This window comes from Macaca mulatta, chromosome 18 (genome assembly GCF_049350105.2).
Source record: "Macaca mulatta isolate MMU2019108-1 chromosome 18, T2T-MMU8v2.0, whole genome shotgun sequence".
In the NCBI taxonomy this organism is placed as follows: Eukaryota; Metazoa; Chordata; class Mammalia; order Primates; family Cercopithecidae; genus Macaca; species Macaca mulatta.
In genome coordinates, this window is record NC_133423.1 from 23,083,701 (window position 1) to 23,101,171 (window position 17,471).

Consider the following 17,471-nt stretch of genomic DNA (forward strand, 5'->3'; position numbering starts at 1 on the left):
ACCTTACCTTAACTTGATCACCTCTGCAAAGATGTTTCCAAATAAAGTCACATTCTGAGGTTCTAGATGAACGTGAATTTTGAGGGGGTCACTATTCAACCCAGTACACCATCCAAGAAGTTTACCAGCTTTCCTGATACCAGTTAGTGCTCCAGCCAAGGATAACTACTTTTAGGAACATCCCATGGTCTCTGGGGTAAAATTACAGCGTCTGTCTTTACTACAGGCCAGAGCAGCCTCTAGACCTCAAATCAACAAACAGCAGCTCCTGGAAATCTCTGAAAGTCACAGACCAAGGATAAGCATTGACTTGATATCACTTTTCTACTTTTCCTTCCAAAAAATTTCTGGACTCTCTTCCAGCACCAAGACCGTCAATCCAGTGGCACGTGTTAGTGCTTCTCCATGACCCTTATGGCTAAGCACACCTTCCTAGTGATGATAACTTGATCCCAACAACACAAACCATCACCTTCCATGCAAATGAAGGGCACAGAGGACTTTGAAATACAGACCTCCTCCCCTCCTTGGCTCCAGAGCCTCATGACTATAGGACCAGGCCTGGAAGCCCAGAGGACCAGGCTGGATGTGGCGGCACCATCCTTCCTCATCATGCAGTGATTCGTTGCTTGCTCTGCACTCAGCTTGGGCCTTCCCCATCGAGAGGAGATGGGGAAGAGAGGAGAGATGGAGAGAGGGGAGTTGAGTCTGGCCGCAATCCCATTTCTGTTGCAGAAGACATTCTGACCCTGGGGACTTGGGAAACAGACTCCTTCGTGCAGCACGTTATTCTGCCTTTGCTTCCTCTGCTCTTTCCCACCTCTCCATCTGCTGCTGAAATGCTGAGGTCCCTGACTTGGAGGCTGAGCCCTGCCCTGGCTTCTTTCTGGCTGGGGAGAAATTCTATCAGATGCCTCAGCCACACCTAAAGAATATCAAATTAAATTGTTTTCCTAAAGCCTGGAATCCATGGTCTGGCTGTAATGGACTTGTTTAGGCCACCCCAAGTCTTTTCTGGTAAAGAAACAAGCCCAGCCCAGGAGTGCACTCCGGTTGCCCATGCAGGCTTCCCTCCTGTCATTCAGAACTGGCTACAGCCATAAACCTGGGATCGAGCCTACCTGCCCCTGCCCCGGTCCTTCGTGCCTCCAGCAACCCAGATAACAGTCCTTGTCCCCCTCTTGACCCTACTTCCGGTTTCCCTTACTGCCGCTCAGCGCCATATCTCCCTATGCCCAGTGCTGCCTGATTTTCACACCAGACAGCTTCTGGTCTCCCTGCTGTGCCCCCTAGATGAGACCTGCTGGAGCCAATGACGACCTGGATAGGAACCAAGCAGGCCAAACCCCTGGTGCGCATTGCCTTTACCTGAACCAACCTCGTTAGGATCCACCTGCAAAAGTCCCAGGTCCCAGTGAGTAGGGCATGGACCCTTTTCCCTTTCCGACAGACGTGTGTTGCTGTGGCTTTCTGAGGCCCCTGTCACAGGGCACTGCAGTGGACTAAGCCCCTCTATGGTGGAAACTTAGTCCTCACTCGTCCGCATCTGAACTCTTCCTTTGATCTCCCTGCCTCTAACAGCAGCTCGTCCTGTTTCAACACTCCTAGGAATGTCTCAGCCTCACCCAAGAACAAAGTCTTCCTACAAGACCCTCAGTCTTATCCCATAATCCTAAAGACACCAAATTAACTCTGGCTCTAACATAAATAGTTCCATTCTAGGTGGGTTCATCTATTCCTAAAAGTTAAAAGTTGATTTTTCTTTTTTTTACTTAGTATACCTTGATTCCCTTTCCACATCTCTGCATGAAGTATGCCCAGCACTGTGTGAGGTCTGGAGACAGCCCTCTTGGGGTTTACAGGATAGGCTATAACAGCTCTTTCACCTTTGGTTGTTTATCTACTGCCCTCTTGGTGGATAGTTTGGCCATTTTCAATAGTTGCACAACTACAAACTATCCTGCAATGCACATCCTTACACCTGCATATTTGCACAGTTGTGTGAGCATTTATGTATGGTAAATTCCTGGAACTAGAATCGCTGGATCAAAGAGAATGCATTCTTGAACTTTTTAAATCATTTTTTTCCATTTTAAAAAATTTTTTATAGATTGAGGTGTACAAGGGAAATTTTGTTACATGGATATATTGCATAATGGTAAAATCTGAGCTTCTAGTGTAACTGTTACCTGAATAGTGTATTTACATTGTATTCATTATGTAATTTCTCATCCCTCAACCTCTCCCACCCTCCCACCCTTTAAAGTCTCCAATGTCTATTATTCCAAACTCTGTGTCCATATATACACATTATTTAGCTCCCACTTATATGTGAGAACATGTGGTATTTGACTTTCCATTTCTGAGTTATTTCTGAAGATAATGGCCTTCAGCTCCATACATGTTGCTTTGAAATACATGATTTCATTTTTTTTATGGCCGGGTAACATTCCAGGGTATATATACACCACATTTTCTTTATCCAATCATCCATTGTTCTACACTTAGGTTGATTCCATCTCTTTGCTATTGTGAAGAGTGCTGCAATAAACATAGCAATGCAGGTATCTTTTTGATGTAATTATAAAATCAATTTTGTTGAAATATAATTTACATAAATAAATGGGCCTATATAAAATGTATAATTTAATGAATCTTAACATATATGTATGTAATACCTGTGTTTATGTATACACATTTGTGAATATATATTAATATATACACCTGTAAAGCTGCTAGCATTATCAACATACATAATATTTCCATTCTTCTTTCCCATTCATAGTCTATCCTCCCATTTATATCATGCTCCAGGCAAACACTGATCTGCTTTCTGCCACTATACATTGGCCTATGTTTTCTAGATTTTTATTTTTATATTTATGAGGCAGGGTCTTGCTCTGTTGCCCAAGCTGGAGTGCAGTGGTATAATTACGGCTCACTGTAGCCTCGACTTCCTGGGCTCAAGCAATCCTCCCACCTCAGTCTCCCAAGTAGTTGGGACTACAGGTGCATGCCAACACACCTGGCTAAATTTTTTAAATTTATAGTGGAGATGAGGTCTTGCTATCTTGCCCAGGCTGGTATCCTAAAGCACTGGGATTACAGGTATGAGCCAGTGTGCCTGGCCCATTTTCTAGATCTTCTAAAAAGAAGAGTTCTACAGCATGGGCTCTGGCTTCTGGCTTCCCTTGAGATTCATGTGTTGTTGCACATATTAGTACTTCCTTCCTTTTTATTGATGAGTAGTATCCAGTGGATGGAATGGACAGACAAAGGGCCACAATTTGTTTGTGCATTTTTTGGTGGACAGACCTCTGGGTTGTTTTCGGTTTTAAGCTACAATGAACAAAGCTGCTACAAATATCTTTGTACATGGTATTGTGTGGATATTTGTTTTCATGGACCTTGGGCACCTATGAGTGTAATGACTGGTTGGTTCATATGGTAGGTGTATATTTAACTTTATAAGAAAGTATCTAGTTTCCAAAATGGTTGTACCATTTTTTAATTCCTACCAGCAATGTACCCTTAAACTTCTGATAGTTTCAACCAAATTCCTCTTGAAGATAACTTTACTAACATTCTCCAAAAGTAAATAAGAGTTTCTATGTACCACACTCTCACCAACATTGTAGATTCTCAATGTTTTTAATCTTTGCCAGTCTAATCATTAAAACATGATGAGTCACTGTTTAGAAACGCATTTATGTAATCACTTGAGAATGACAGCATCTCTCATGCATGTACTCGCACTTGTATTTTGCCCTCTTTGAATTTTTCATATCCTTTGTCCATTTTTCAGATGTGTTACTCAGGCTTTTCTCAGAGCTTTCTCTACGTTAGTACTATTATTGCCAGTATTCATTATATATCAAGCTTTGGTCTGGCTGGAAGATATTCTGACATAAGGAGTGAGATGGGAGTCTGGAGGAAGCGCTCTCCAGCAAGCCTGAGGCCTGGTCCTGCCAGAGGACAGTCACATCTTGAGAAGTCGAGCTTCAATTTACCTTGCCTTGCGGCAAACATTTAAGAGAGTCCTGGAGCTGTTTTGAACAAGTTGCTTAGACCTGATGAATACCAGACACACAGCCAGGGTCTGCAGAACAGGCAGGAGAGTCTAGGTAGGCCAAAAAGACCCCCAAGAACAGGAGGGTGCACGCTTCTCTTACTGGGAGATTGGTATTCCAGGCCCCTGTGTTCTCAAGGGGAGTTCAGGCGCCTGGGAGCCTCCACCTGGGCACGTACTGCCCTCATATGTGGGCATGATTTTCAGACACTTTTCAGTATCCCCTGCCATTAAAGAAACTTTCTATCCTTGGCTACATTGGTTGGCACCTTTACATCAAGCACATCACCCTCCCATGTTGGAGCCTGCTGAACTTTTTTCTCCAAACTGCTCGTCAACTGTCCATTGATGCCATGTATCAAAGAACATACCTTTCCCTGCTGGTTCTAATTCCCATTCTGAAGCTCTGTTCCACTGCCCTGTTTATTACCACAATACCCCTATTTTGATATGAGTTTGCTTTCTAACAAATTGTAGTTGCTAGCCGGGCGCGGTGGCTCAAGCCTGTAATCCCAGCACTTTGGGAGGCCGAGACGGGCGGATCACGAGGTCAGGAGATCGAGACCATCCTGGATAACACGGTGAAACCCCGTCTCTACTAAGAAATACAAAAAACTAGCCGGGCGAGGTGGCGGGCGCCTGTAGTCCCAGCTACGCGGGAGGCTGAGGCAGGAGAATGGCGGGAACCCGGGAGGCGGAGCTTGCAGTGAGCTGAGATCCGGCCACTGCACTCCAGCCTGGGCTACAGAGCGAGACTCCGTCTCAAAAAAAAAAAAATAAATAAATAAATAAATAAATAAACAAATTGTAGTTGCTAGTAGGGCAAGTCGTTTCCATTACTCTTCTTTCAGAATATTCCTGAATGTATTGTTCTTGCATATTTGCTCTTCCAGATAAACCCTACTGTAAAAGCAATACTTGGAGAACCTTTCCCTGGAGGACATAGGAAACATCTATACTTGGTTGGTAATAAACTCGTACGCTGTGGAACACAGAGGACTCTTTGGTCAGTGCTGCTGTGCTAGGCCTGGGCAAAACGAGGTCATGACTGACAAGGTCAGGCCTAGCACCTGGCTTGCGGATGGGGCGGACACTTGGTGGAAGGAGATCAAATTCTGCATTTGATGGTTTCTCTGAGAACTCATCATGGGCTGGAAAGAATAGGGGTTCTATGTTCAAAGTCCCGGGCAAGGGTCTGGCAGTGGAGTCAGGAAGCTGAGTTTATAGAAGTGAAGAACATGAGCACAGAGTTCTTGGCAAAGGACGTGGACACAAAGATGTCACAAGGTTTGGGTTTTTTTTCTTTTTTAAGAATAAATCTCGATAAAAGAAAAAACCATGTGGAAAAAAACCATGAAGACAGAATGGGATTTAGTATTGACAAAAGGCAGTGAAGACAAGTGCTTCCAGTTCACAAACAGGCTGTGCTTATGCCAGACTATGATCCTTAACAAGGTGCTTTTGGGCCATCTTATTTTCCCATAAAAATGGTGTTTGCTGTCGGGCGTGGTGGCTCACACCTGTAAGCCCAGCACTTTGGGAGCTGAGGTGGGTACATCACCTGAGGTCAGGAGTTCGAGACCAGCCTGGCCAACATGGCAAAACCCCATCTCTACTAAAAATACAAAAATTAACCAGGTGTGGTGGCACACACCTGTAGTCCCAGCTACTTGGGAGGCTAAGGCATGAGAATCTCTTGAACCTGAGAGGCGGAGGTTGCAGTGAGCCAAGATTGCACCACTGCACTCCAACCTGGGCAACAGAGTGAGACTCTGTCTCAAAAAAAAAAAAAAAAAGAAAGAAAGAAAGAAAGAAGTTTTAGAAACAAATTAAAATAAACTCCATAATTGACAAGGAGCAGAGTCCGGATTTCTTGGTGACAACAAACACAAGTCAACTCTGGCAAACTGAAGTAGGAAACATGATGTATGGAAAGGATGTATGGAATTAATGAACACTGAAGAGCATGGCTTGGGAAATGGGTTGAGAATAAAAGGAGCACCAGCAGCCGGGAACACTGCCAAAATCCACAGGGAGGGACCATCTGCTAGGCCACTGCCACTGCATCACAGCCCTACCCCCAGACGTTCCCGCATGGGCCAGGCTGGTCTCGAACTCCTGACCTCAGGTGATGCTGCCTTGGCTGGGGACAGTCTTCACTGTATCTTTGCATCACTTCTTGAGAGTCAGAGTCTTGGGTGGAGAACACGATTGGCCGGGTCTAAGCTCATCTCTCATCACCAGGGAGTAGTGAGAGGGAACCTCTGCCTCCATTCTCCTCACATCATGGGGTGCAGCACCTACTTGCCTGATATTTTACCATTGTTGCCAAGGAGGAAGGGTATTTGGATGCAAGATAACAAAAACAAATGAGGGAACAACAACAACAACAAAATGCAACTGCAAAAAGAAAAAAAGAGAGAGAGAGACAAAGAAGAAAAACCTACTTATTACCACACAGTGCAAAGCTTTCTAAAGTGTTAAGAAAGCAAAGAGGGCAACACAGTACCCAACCATCACAAGCCATTTCTAAACTGCACTGAGCAAAGCATGTTTGGGCACAGTTCAGCCCAGCCACACATCCTGCAGGTTTCCTTACAAACACTGAAGATCCTGCTCAGAACATCCTGCTTTCTTCTGTCATCGATCATTTACAGTATTAACTATGGGGATGATGGCAAAGTCATAGACGGGTTTTTAAAAATCCATATTTCAAAACTTTTGTATCCAGGTATCTGTGGTTTTCTTTCGAATAGCCACCTTGTGAAGTTATGTATTCTCAGTTCCAACACATTAGGCCATTACTCAAAACTCGTCTCTGAGACATGCCTTTAAAAAAATGCCTTCAGGCAAGGCAAGGTGGCTCACACCCGTAATCCTAGCACTTTGGAAGGCTGAGGTGCGAGGGTCGCTTGAGCCCAGGAGTTTAAGACCAGCCTGAGCAACATAGCGAGACTTCATCTCTACCAAAAAAAATCAAAAAAGAAAACTTAGCCTGGTGTGGTGGCACACGCCAGGTGGTTCCAACTACTCAGGAGGCCGAGGTGGGAGGATCATTTGGTCCCAGGAGGCGGAGGCTGCAGTGAGCTGTGATCTTACCACTGCACTCCAGCCTGGGTGACAGGAGTGAAACCCTGTCTTGAAATAAATAAATAAAAATTATAAATTATAAATTGCTTATAAAATTATCCAAAAAATTTTTAAAAATTTATACCAAGGCTAAAAGAAACAAGGTCATAGGGTAGTGTGTTACACTGCAGTGGGGGTGCAAGGCTGCGTCAGTAAATCATTGATACATTGAAAAATTAGAAACAAATTTACACATGTCTGAATGGGAGAATTGTTAAATCACTGTTCACATGTTGCATAATAAGCTGCTATGCGAAAAGGTCTTCAAAAACTTGAATAAAATGGGAATATACTAATTTAACATTATTGTTAAATGAAAAAGGCTGCCTACCATCTTAGCTTTGATAAAGGTAGATGTAAAAGAGTACACAGTAACAACACAACAACAAAGGCTGAAAGGAAACACAATATTTACAGTGACTATCATTGGATAGTGATGAATTTTCTTTTCTTTTTTTTTTTTTTTTTTTTTTTTTGACAGAGGGTCTCACTCTGTGCCCCAGATCAGAGTGCAGTTGTGCGATCTCGGCTCACTGCAGCCTTGACCGCCCAGGTTCAAAGGATCCTCTCACCTCAGCCTCCTGAGTAGCTGGGAACAGAGGCATACACCACGATACCCGGCTGGGCCTGCATTTTTAAAGGCTTCTGTGTCATGTGAAACTTACACTAAACAAATCTGTGTGGTTTAATCTGTCTTGTTATAAGGGCCTCAGCCACAAACCTTGTGGTGAGCGAGGAAAAACATCTTTTCTTCCCCTACAGTATTCATGATGCAATCTAGAGTCGAGCACATTGCCTGGCACACAGTAGTGACTCAGCAGATGGTGTCATCAGTGTTACAGTAATTCTTACAGAGAAACATTAGTGGGGCCAGTTTCTTGGCTGTGCAACCTGTGCAGTCACTCAGGCTGCAGGCTGCATACCCAGGACAGCTCTGCTGTGGTTTTTTGTTTGTTCGTTTGTTTTTGTTTTTTGTTTTTGTTTTTGTTTTTTGAGACAGAGTCTCGCTCTGTCACCAGGCTGGTGTGTAGTGGCGTGATCTCGGCTCACTGAAACCTCCACCTCCCTGGTTCAAGCAATTCTCCTGCTTCAGCCTCCCAGTAGCTGGGACTACAAGCATGTGCCACCATGCCCAGCTAATTTTTTGTATTTTTAGTAGAGACAGGGTTTCACCATGTTGGCCAGGCTGGTTTCAAACTCCTAGCCTCAAGTGATCTGCCTGCTTCAGCCTCCCAGAGTCCTGGGATTACATGCGTGGGCCACCATGCCTGGCCTCTGTCCGTGGTTTAATACTCTGCTGTCATCATCTTGAAAGTCTTAGTGCTTTCCCAACCAGGGACTCCCCATTTTCACTTTGTACTTGGCTCTGTGAGTGGCGAAGCTGATCCTGAGGATTACGGCACTGGAAATCCACTCACAGGCAATCTTCTGGCTTCACAGCTCTGGTTGAGCTTCCTGGTATCCTCTTTTCTTGTAAGTATGGTCTTAGTTTGCTTTTCCCCAGAAGAAGGTCCTGAAGGAAGGATTTGAGTATAAATAATTTATTTGAGAGATAATCTCAGAAAGCATAATGAGGAAGTAGGGCAGTGCGAGAGGGCAGGAGGGAAGTTCATGAAGGGCACATTAACCAGAGAGTCACTGGGGATCAGATCTGCTAAGGAGCCTCTGAGTCACCAGAAAACACATACCCCAGAATCATGACATCACGGAAGTGGGGACGAATCAGGGGCATTTATCCACCCATTCCCGACCCACACTGCTTAAGCTTTGCTCCTGGGGAATGAAGCCTCCAGTGCTTTTGGCCTGCCCCAGGTGTGGGTCTGAAGACCTCTGGCAAAAAGACTCAGAAGCCAGGCCCAGAGCAGTGGCTCACGCCTGTAATCCTAGCACTTTAAGAGACCAAGACAAGCAGATTATTTGAGTCCAGGAGTTCAAGACCAGCCTGGGCAACTTGGTGAAACCTCATCTCTACTAAAAATACAAAAATTAGCCAGGCATGGTGGCATGTGCCTGTAGTCCATGCTACTTGGGGGCTGATGCAGGAGGATCACTTGAACCTGGGAGATCAAGGCTACAGTGAGCAGAGATCGCACCACTGCACTACAGCCTGGGTGACAAAGTGAGACCATGTCTCAAAAAAACAAAAACAAACAAAAAGACTCAGAAGCTGGAGACTGGAAGCCACTGAGGTGGTGGAAAATAAACCCCAGTACATGTTTGGTCTTGGATTTCTTCTCCAACTTCAAAACACACTAAGTGTCCAAATACCGTGATCTGGCAGAAGTTACTCTCAGTTGAGAGGTAGGATGGTTGGGTCTTAGTTCTGATTCTGCTGTGTGAGCAAGTCAGGTCCTCCATTTCCCTGGGCCTCTTGTCCCATCTGTGAAAACAGAGAATTGAATGACATCTAAATTCCTTCTACTCTCAATGTTCTATTCTAATTCATTTCTGTAACCAAGAATGTTGAGCTTGGGGGAGGAAAAGTGCCAATCCACCAAACAAGTAACTCATTAAAATAGAAGAGTCTCATTAATTTTTTTCTGAAGAACTGAATTCTTTAAAATAGGGAAGCATATTGAATAGGAGAGCAGGAGCAGCTGTTCTGTTTTTCTTTGAGGATAGAATGAAAGGCACTGGACTTAAACTGTGCCAAAAGGGATTTATTTAAATTAGACATTAAGCAAGTTGTGAGACAATGCAACGTGTTACCCAAGGAGATGTTGGAACCAGCTCTCTAGAGACAATTTTTAAAGAATTGTTTTATTTTTGTTCTTCAAACTGTACATGTATGTTTCTATCCAGTGTTTCATATGTACATTTCATCTCAACATAAAATGAGAAGGTACAGTGAGGTCTTTCTAGGAGAAAACGGCAGATAGGAGGCACTTGTTCACCACCAACCACCATCCCCAACCTATGGCCATGGCAGACATTACTAATGAATTGTTGCTCTCTTCCTGTCCCAGTTCAGGCAAAGCCTCGTCATGTATCTCAACACCATGATCCAGGTATCCACCATCAATCAATCACAGTTGGCCAGTGCGGTAGAAACCTCCACGTCTCACATGACTATGTGGTCTCGTCCCATGATGGTTATGACTATTTCACTCGCATTCATGGCTGACTCAAACCATTTGTACAGAATCCTATGAAAAGACTATGTTCCTAAGTCTCTTCAATATATAACAGTCACAGTGTTCCTGCCTGGGAACTTTAGCATGTTAAGAATTATCTGTTCTTATTAAAATGTAGATTCCAGAATCCCACCCCCAAAGAGTCCGATGATTATAGGAAGAGGCCCAGAACCTCCATTCTCCGGAATGATTCTGTGTGACCAATGGATCCAGTGATTACTCTCTGGGAGGCAACGCCACCAAAGGAGGCCAGGAGTTGCCGTACAGGTTCAGAGACCTGTGTAGGAAATGAATGTCCTATATTTGCATCTCAGTTCTAGCTCATTCTGTTCAGTCTCATCTGGAGTCCAGTTTCCAGGCTGGTCTAGGCTCTGCCATATCTTTCTTGCACAGAAACAATCCCTTCTTTGTTGGCTCTCCAGGCTGTATCTTTACGTGGGATTCAGGTTAAATTGAAACTGCAGGAAACTCTCTGTTGTTTATTATCCACTCAGCAGGCCAGGACACTTCGCTCTTCACTTTCCTGTGGCTTTTCTCTTAACCATCTCAGATTTTCAGATCTGTATGACTGACCTGTCCCTGGACTTTTCTAGTGTGTGATTTTCCTTTTCTTGACTCACACTTGCCTTTCTTTTTACAGGAGGACATCAATCAGTTTCACACTGTTTCCCCAGCCTTCTACAGATTCATATCTACTCATCTCTTTAACAAAGAAGGCTGATAACAAGGATCATATTCAAAATGTTTGACAACTGCTTGGTGTGAAGTAAAATATAGACACCTGGCACAGAACCCAACCAGTCAGAACAGGCATCAGTTCTCATTAGCCAGTACAGCTGCATGCATCCCACCTGGTGTGGAAAGCTGAATAATGCCCTGTTGTCCTAGTCCCCAGAAGCTGTGAATGTTACCTTATATAGCAAAGGGACTTTGCAGGTGTGATTAAGTTGAGCTTGAGATAGAGACATCATCCTGGATTATCCAAGTCTTAAATGTAATCAGAAGTGTCCTTATAAGAGGAAGGCAGAAGGAGATTTGACCATATAAGACAGAAGACATACAACTATAGAAGCAAGATGCTTCACGGCCACTTTGAATATGGAGGAAGGGGACCTGAGCCAAGGGATGTAGGTGGCATCTAGAAGTAAAAAAGGCAAGGAAATAGATTCTCCCTTAGAGCTTCCAGAAGGAACCAGCCCTACCAACACTTTGACTTTCGTCCAATGAAACTAATTTCAAACTCTGACTTCCAGAACTGTGAGAGAATAAATTTGTGTTGTTTTAAGACTCTAAGTTTGTGATAATTTCTTACAACAGCCCAGGAAGTCAGTGCATCTGGGAATACCAGAGTGGAGATGGTCAGGGGATGGCTGGAGGCGTGAGGAGAGTTGGCCATCACACACCCTGGCTGAGCTGAACTGTGGACCCCAGTGCAACACGGAGCCAGGGAGAGGCAGGGATAGAGAGTCTGAGATCTGCTGGGAAGACAGAGGCAGGACAAGTGCAAGAGTAAGATGTAGCCAGAAAAGTACTTATGGCCAGAGTCAAAGCAAAACTGTAATCAAGTCCTATACATATCCTCTGTCATTAAACAATGCTTTAGAATGTCTAGAGCAAAACTCATGTGCTCAAGTTACTGCTGAGTGCAAAGGCTTGCCTGCGCCTTGTTGGTAACGGGGAGTGAAGAAAAGTCTACTCTATTCCCCTCTGAGTCCTGTCCCCTTTTCATGGTACATCCAGAAATCTTCTAGTACCTGTAGGGTCCTTCACTGGTATCATGGGAGCTGGCTCTGTACTCTCTGAAACGACTCTCCACTGGGTGCCGTGTGGGCTCTTCTGGGATTCCCACTGCTAAAAGCCACCCTGATGATCTTTTGCCTCTGGAAGATACTGGCCTAAGGATAGATATATAGAACAATGGAATAGGATTGAGAGTCCAGAAATAAATCTTTATATTTATGGTTAATTAATTTTTGACAAGGTCACAAAGACAATTCAATGGAGAAAGAAGAATCTTTGCAACATATGGTGCTAGGACAACTCATAACCACAGGCTAAAAAATGAATTTTCAACTCTTTCTCACACTGTATACAAAAATTAACACAAAATGGATCATAGACCTGTATGTAAAAGACAAAACTGTAAAACAGAAGAAAACATGAACATAAATCTTAATTACGTCGGAGTAGCCAATGGTTTCTTAGATGTGATGCCTAAAGCACAAGCAACGAAAGAAAAATAGTTAAGTTGGAGTCCTTCAAAATTAAAAATGTGTGTGCTTCAAAGGACACTGCCAAGAAAGTGCAAGGACAACCCACAGAATGGAAGAAAATACTTGCACATTGTCTACTGACAAGGAATTTGTATCCAGAATATACATGGAATTCTTACAATTTAACAATTTTTTAAAAACAATTTAAAAATGGGCAATTTAAAAATGTTTAAACAGACATTTCTTCTAAGAAATATAAATAGCCTGTAAGCACATGAAAAGATGCTCAGCATCATTAGTCATTAGAAAAATACAAATTAAACTCACAATTTTACACTCATGAGGATGGCTAAGATGAAAAAGACAGAAAATAAAAAGTGTTGGTGAGGATGGGGATACATTGTAATTCTTATACATTGCTAGTGGGAATGTAAATGGTGCAGCCATGGTAGAGAACAGCTGGGCAGTCCCTCAAATGACTTTCCCTCTTGCTCCCTGTTCCCACGTGGGTGACAACCATCCCTGTAACACTTCCGGTATCTTTCTCCATTCACTTCCTCCCAAGACACACACACACAAATGAGACAGAGAGACATGGGCTGGGGATGGAGGCTTCTTCCCTTCCAACCAGGGGCTCTGCCTCTCTTATTGTGGGAGTGAACTTGGCCTGGGAAGGAGATGAATTGTAATGGAAGACAGAGAGGGAAAAAATACAAACGACCAGCCAATAGCGGCCTCCTAGGCCTGTTTTCTATTTAGGCATTCACTTTTCTCCCACAGGCCTCTATGTCGTGGGGCCAAATTCTGTTTTTTTGCTAAATGGCCTAGGATTTCCTCTTGGTATCACAGGCTTCAAAGTCTCCTGGTGCATCACACCCAACTTCCCGTCCCCCGGCCAGATTTCTGTCCTGACAGCAGGGTGTTTCCTGGGCCCTCTCACCACCTACCTCCCTCAGCTTTGAGAGGCTGACTGGCCTGTGGACCATTTCCCTGACCTGTCCTTTCTCTCCAGTGTCTCTGAGCCCACCTTCTCACCTGGTCACAGCTTCTGCTTCCTGCCAGTGTCCTGAGTCTAGTGGCTACAGCCCCTCCTCCGGTCACTTCCTCCCACGAGGTTCTGCCTTGGAACCCCTGGTCCTGACCTCTCCCTGTGTCTCCCCACTCCTCTTCTCTGCTAAGCCCTGGCAGGAGGAACTAGGACAAAGGGACTAAATGGGAAGGGCTAAGAACTCTGGGAGACAAAAGGAACCTTTGTTTTCATTTGCTCCATGCTCCTGGCCAGCCCCTTTGCAGAGCTGTGCCATCCACTGTCATGTTCACATTCACCCCCTGATCCACAGCACATGGCCTGGCCTTCCCTGCCATCTGTCCAGCAGCAGAACTGCCTGGCTGTGCTCATTGCAGACTGTAAATAAACCAGTAGTCTCCACTTCTAAGGGAAAACCAGAGCACAGAAATTATGTTAATTCCAGTCCTAACCCATTTACATGCATATATTAATATGAATCATGTTACTGCTCCAGCTGTTTCATTATTGCAAATACTCTCTGGTGATAAAACCATCAGGTATAAATAACAAACAGTTCTCCTTCTAGCCTCCACCCTTTCACAACTGCCAACACAATCTTGCCTAACTCTACCAGAAAATCTGCTAGAGCCATTAGGAATTTAAAGCCCCCCAATAATTTAGTTCCTTTCAAATGGATATTAACTGTCATGTTTCAAGGAAAATGTCAGAAACAACAGGCTATGCTAGCTGGTTGGTGCTGGAAGTTATTTTAGAAGAACTTGAATCCCAAGCACAGAGGTTCATATGCTCACTAAGATCAATGCATGTCACACTCTAATGAGTGTTGGATCTTACATAATCGTTGAGCAGATGGGCTGTAGCCATGATTTTGTGCAAATGTAAATTATCCTCTAAATGAGATGTGCTTGAAAAAGATACACCAGGCTCAAATTTCCAAACACGGAGGGGAAAAAACAACTCACCAAAGCCCCATTATTTACTCAGCTGGTTTTGAATGCAAGTCTCCTAGCCAATGTTTTGAAAAATTTATCCCACAGTCTTAAGAAGAGGGAGAAGTCAAGGGCTCTGCACAGTTTCATCTTCCTTTCCCAGCCTTCAACAGCAAGGCATCTGTGGAGAGAGAGGAATTTTGCTATTTATTGGGTACAGTCTAGGAAGGTTCACATTCTGATCCTTTTTTTTTCTTTAAATATATTTTAAGTGGAGGTGTAATTAACACACAATGAAATGTGTAGCTCTTAGATGTTTCAAATGAATAAACTTTGACAATTGTAAATGTGCAAGTAACCAATACTCAAAACAAGATATAGAACATTTTCATCATGCCTGAAAAGTTTCCATCCCTACCCTCAATCAGGCAACTGCTGATTTTCTTTCTGTTACTATAGAATCAGTTGTGTCTGTTTTAGGATTTCACGTATGTAGAAGCATACAGTAAGAACTCTTTTGCTTTTAGCTCCTTTCATTCAAATAATGTCTTTGAGATTCATTCAGTTTGTTGCGTGTATTTATAGTTTGCTCTTTAAAAAACTGCTGAATATATTCCATTGTTCCATGAATGTATTCTATTATTGGAATTAGAATCCAATGATGGAATGTATTTCATTATTCCATTATTTTACTGAAAAGACTAAAATGTGTTTATCCATTTACCTATATCTGGACATTTGGATTGCTTCCAGTTGTTGGCGCTAATTCAATGGGGAAAGGAAAGTCTTTTTAACAATATTGCTGGAACAACTGGATACATGTGTGGAAAAAATTGAACTCCAATCCCTATCTCACTCCGTTAATAAAAGTTAATTCAAAATAGAACATACACCTAAATGTAATAACTACAGCCACAAAATTATTCTAATACAGCATAATAACTTCATGACCTTGGGGTGGGCAGAGTCCTTGGACAGAACACAAAAAGCACTAACCATAAAAAAAATTGGATTTTATCAAAATGTAAAATTTCAGCTCATGAAAAGAGACGCCAAACCACTGGGCTGGGAAAAAAAATGCTTGGAACACATATATTTGACAAATGACTTGTATCCAAAATATATAAAGAATGCTTTTAGGCTTTAATTACATCTCAAGTTTTAAAGAATGCATACAAGCCAACAATAAAAAGACAAATAACCCGATTTAAAATGGCACAAAAACCTCAACAGACACTTCACAAAAGATGCACAAATGGCCAATAAATCCACAAGAAAATGCTCAAAATCTCGAATAGTGCAATTTTTACCAATTCTGGTTTAAAATTCATCTGGTCAGCTATTCAAAGCATTCTCATCTCCCCACCACACTGGAAGATACACAATGCCAAAGGGAAGCAGATTTTGTTATGTGAAGACTTAGTTCTCCAGCCCCCTCAGACTGCGTGCTTTCTGCTTTGTAATTACAAGGCATTTTCTAGAATTGCTGAGGTGAACATACCTGCAGCTGCCAGAGCCTATCTTTGTGTCATCTCGTGCTGCAAAAAGGAAAACTCTGAGAGCTCGTAGCTTTGGACCATGCGTGGGAAAAGAAGGGGGTGGCTCGTGGGCTGCAGGCAGGGCAGGTCAGCCTAGAAAGGAGGGAAAGTGTGGAGGGATTTTATCAGGACCTGCATACAATCTGCCCTATCCAGTGAAGTTCAAGTGTAGCGCTGCTTTTATAAGCAGAATAAAATCAGAATCTCCAAAGGGCTCACTTTTCATCACTAACCATTTGAAAGAGAAAACATTAGCCTCCAGCCTTCTTTCAGGGGCTGGACTTTAGCTTTTCTAAAGAATAGCAACATTTAGAATTTATCAATACAACTACTTGTGGGGCATCAACTACATACGCAACAGGTGCTCTTGTAAGCACAGTGAAGGTATGACTGAGTGGTACACATCCTCAGGAAGCTTCAAAGACTCTAGACAGTTAGTCAACCAGTTAGTCAACCATCCATACCAGGTAGCTAAGGAGAAGAAGCTTTCATTGGTGGCAGAAACCGAATAGTGACAAAAGTGTCCCTGGCCCAGGGCATTCAAAATATTAGAATGCTGCTATTGTTAGGCAGGTGTTTTATGTTACTCCCTGAATCTGGGAAACTAGCTCCTGGGATAAGTAACAAGCATTTTATCTGGATCTTGATTGGAATCAGATTTAGATTAAATTCAGGTGAAAACAGAGTCTCCGCCTTCTAACTACATTTTGAGAACTGCCGCTAAAGGAGGAAGAAGAGGCTCTTGGCAATGGTGCTAAACTCCACAGAACTGAATTTAACAGGAGCATAACAACATCTAATTAAAGCTTATTTGGGTAGGAGGATCCCATATAAATAAATGTATCAGATAACTGATGTTTATCTATTGAAAAGCATTTTTTTTAAAAAAACTTACTAATATATTTTATCTAACCCAATATACTAAAAATATCACTCCAACATGTAATCAGTGTGAAATTGATTAACGAGACATTTTACATTCTCTTTTTTTGTACCAAGCTTTTGGACTCGAGTGTATTTTACATGTGCAGCACCTCTCAAAGTGGCCTGAATTTCTAGAGCTCACTGGCCACATGTGGCTCATGGCCTGCTCCCATATTGGATGGCATAGGTGTAGGATCTCATGGCTCATGTTTGGCCTACTGCTGCTCTTGCACATGTAAATTTTTCTCTTCCCAAAATTGCAGCTCCTCCTGTAATCTCAGCACTTTGGGAGGCTGAGGCAGGAGGATCATTTGAGACCAGGAGTTTGAGACCAATCTGGGCAACATAGCAAGACTCTGTCTCTACAAAAATTTTAAAAATTAATTGGGCATGATGGTACACACCTGTAGTCACAGCTACTTGGAAGGCTGAGGTGGGAAGACTGCTTGAGCCCATGAGTTCGAGGCTGCAGTGAGCTGTAATGATGCTGCTGCACTCCAGCGTG